The sequence below is a fragment of the Nelumbo nucifera genome, chromosome 4 (assembly GCF_055504915.1).
Source record: "Nelumbo nucifera cultivar China Antique chromosome 4, China Antique-T2T, whole genome shotgun sequence".
In the NCBI taxonomy this organism is placed as follows: domain Eukaryota; kingdom Viridiplantae; phylum Streptophyta; class Magnoliopsida; order Proteales; family Nelumbonaceae; genus Nelumbo; species Nelumbo nucifera.
Genome location: NC_142652.1, coordinates 69,020,985 through 69,024,502, shown reverse-complemented (window position 1 = coordinate 69,024,502; position 3,518 = coordinate 69,020,985). Strand labels below are relative to the sequence as shown.

The 3,518-nt window shown below is 37.6% G+C and overlaps 1 non-coding gene across 1 annotated transcript; it reads left to right on the top strand.

Annotated features, from left to right (window-relative positions):
- The first annotated feature begins 1,067 nt into the window (after nt 1-1,067).
- On the top strand, nt 1,068-1,174 carry LOC148800678 (small nucleolar RNA R71). Its single transcript, XR_016071093.1, has one exon. It is a non-coding gene; the product is annotated as a small nucleolar RNA R71 (small nucleolar RNA).
- The last annotated feature ends 2,344 nt before the right edge of the window (nt 1,175-3,518 follow it).

Below are 3,518 nucleotides of genomic sequence, written 5' to 3'. Positions count from 1 at the left end.
AGTGCATTCTAATCCAAATATGATTTGGATTAGCAACTCCTAATGGGATTAGGAACTGATCCCTTTAAGAGTATGAAAGAAGAAAGGGACGAAAACAGTTAGTGATTGATGTTCAATTCTCTTCAGAGCAGAAAATCACAAGAAGAGAGATTTCTGCACCCTGCGAATTCTCTCTTGCCTTCTCCTTCCTGCCGCCGCCATCACATTTAATTCGATCTCCAGTTCTTGGGAGAAATCAAGATCTGATCTTGATTCCAATCTTTTGGGAAAAGATTGGTTGGAGCTGTACTCACAAGCCGTTTAGTTGATTCTTGCGAAGGGTCAAGTTCTTTTGGAAGAACATTGCTGATTCTGCTCTATCCTGCACTGCGCCATCTTCAGTGGGAGCAGATTTTGGATCATTCCTTGGGCGTGAACACCTCCATTGGGAGATATTGCTTCTCTATATCAGGTACATCCTCCCTCCTACTCCTTTTGGTTCAGATCTGGTTTGGTTCTTGATTCAAGATTGATCATTGAAAAACATGTTTTTCTAAATATAGGGAATTCGATTCCCTGCAAAGATGGGAGAAATTTTTGAAATTCGCCCTTTCCATTCCGCAAGACTTGGGCATCCATGTGATGGATATCCCATCCCTTCAGGATTATATGTGCTCGAATAGGGATCATACTTCCTTTGCGGTTGCCCCAGAAAACCACCTGCCGTATTCACCTGCTCAATTGGCTCATCTTGAAGAGTTGGGCACATATCGGTTGGATGCCCTACTACCGAACAAATTCCACAAGCTTTCGTCGTTCGCATATTACCTACAGCCATTTGACGAACCAGAGAAGTTATACTCGCAATTTGTTGTTCAAGGGAAGAGATATTTACCTCATTAACATGCTTTGATGGAGGGTCAAGCCTAGTGCCAAATTGTTGAGAATTGACCGCCATATTTGCAATCATGTTTCTCACAGCCTTGGGAGTTTTATCCACTAAAGCTCCTCCACTAGCAACATCAATCATGTTCCTATCAGTGTGTTGAAGACCCTCATAGAAATACTGGATAAGTAGCTGCTCACTGATTTGATGATGGAGGCAGCTTGCACATAATTTTTTAAAACGTTCCCAATATTCATGTAGGGACTCTCCGTTGTACTGCCTTACACCACAAATTTTTTTTCTAATGTTGGCCGCCCTTGAAGTTGGGAAGTACTTCTCTAAAAATAAGCTCTTCATCTCGTTCCATGTGGTAATACTCCCGAAGGGTAGATAATAGAGCCAATCCTTAGCTGAATCCTTCAAAGAAAACGGAAAAGCTCTTAATTTAATTTGTTCTTTAGTCACCCCCATGGGTTTCATACTCGTGCATACCACATGAAGCTCCTTTAGATGCTTGTGAGGAACCTCACCTGTAAGACCATGAAAAGTGGGCAAGAGATGTATTAGTCCAGATTTTAATTCAAAAGTAGCAGCAACATCTAAAGCAGGAAACGTTATGCATAAGGGTTGTAGATTCAAATCAGGGGTGACAAGCTCTTTCAAAGTTCTATTTCCAACCATGATTTCCTCCTCTCTCAAATCAAAATCGCTAACAGATAGGGAATCAAGAGCTGGATCGTTCTCTTCAGAATTACTCCGAGCTTTCCTCCTTAACCTATGCAAAGTTCCCTTTTATTTCTAAATCGTACTGCAAATCACCTTGCTTAGAAAATTGAGTTACAGGCATAAATCAAGGAAACCCTAATAAACCATGAATGACATATCATAAAAAAATATTAGAGTGATGAGAATAAATAAATAAATAAAATAGAAAAAAAATTCTACGCTAAAACACAAACAATAAAAGCGATCTCTATTTTTTTTCGAACATTCAAAAACGAAATATTGATCACAAGAGGCACAAAAACCGATTAGAAAAACTCCCCGGAATTGGCACCAAAATTTGGCGTGCTGTCGTAGGCACCCAAAAATAAAACCTATACTCCTAAAAAAAATGCAGTAGTGCGAGTAAGGATCGTTCCTAGAGAGTATCTACCCTAGTTTTTGTGCTGCGTGGACAAAGATGGAGGGGGGGGGGGTTTGAGTGTAACGAAAACCAGATTTAGAAAGAAAGAAAATCAAATGAGAAGCAATGCAAATCAAAGTACCAAAATTAATCAAAAGAACAAGTCTTGGTCTAAGTCAACATCCACCATCAGAATTTTGCTACTGATCATCGATGCAAAGATATATCAATTCACACTTTGAATATTCACCATAGGAATTATTTTTCTATCTCTCCTTTTGCAATTAATTAGAAAACAAGCGATCTACTTAACCCTTACTACTAAACAACCTGAAACAAGCGTTCAAGATTTAATCCAGTAGCAACCTTAAGAATTGGAGATCGATGAAGCTAAACAACACAAGCACAAGTGGTTGCATTTAATTCAGTCGAGTTCTTCCTAAGATCTAACAATTTATGACGTAGCAAATCATTAAACCCTAGTTGCTTCACAGATTAGTGGGATCAAACAATTACAGATTTGATATCTAACCTAGCAGTAGATTGCAATGAATAATAAATTAGTAAGCCTCCTAGCAATCAGACGAAACAATCATGAACATAAACATAGAAGAACATTCGATATTCAAAGCATAAATCAAACAGTAAAAATCAAATCAGATTTCACAGTTTTGCTGATTTTGAGGCTTCTGTGTCCTTCGACCAAGTATCAGAATTTAGCCACGCATGGTCTTGGTGAAAACTCAAGAAAAATCAGAGAAGAGAGAAGAGAAGAGAAGAGAGGTGCAGCAGCCTAGGTCTGATTATTCTCTTATTTCCTTCTTTTCTTCTTTATACTTCCCATTCCCCAAAAGAAGCCTACAAAATATCCTAAAATTTCTCTAGATAATAGTCTCCAAGTCTGACTTATCAAGAAAATTATTAAAAATAAGATAAAACAAAGTTTTAATGCAAGTGGGAGAGTGGTGATTTCCGCATATGAAAACTTGTAGGCTAAGAAACGTTTTTAGCACGTCAGCAGTGCGGTTGCAGCTACTTCGAGCCCGATTTCGACTTCATTGTAGTTAATATCCATCAATGTTCAAAACATGAATGTTGTAGTTCTTTTCCTTATCGTTCCAAAGCATCTTAAATCATCTCAATCGGAGCTCGAATGAGAGAGTTATGCCCAAATTATGACGCAGTGCCGAAACTGTCCAGAATTGTCCAATTAGCTCCGTTTTTCACTTAACGCCTCCATTTGTGCTCTAAATCAAAATATAAGAATAATGAGTCCATTTAGGCACTAAATAAGTATAAAAGACTAATCATTAAGGGAGAAAAATATGATATTTTGCATTCCCATCAGTTATATTCTTCAATTTCCATATAAGATTAGTCATTATCTTTTTATGTGCAATTTGTTAGAAAATAATTGATTGGGTAGATTTATTTTATGAGTTGATCTTGACTACAATACTGTCAATCTGATATGTTGTCCTTTTTGGGTAGCTTGTAAGAATAAATCATTCTGTTCTTCATCGAAAA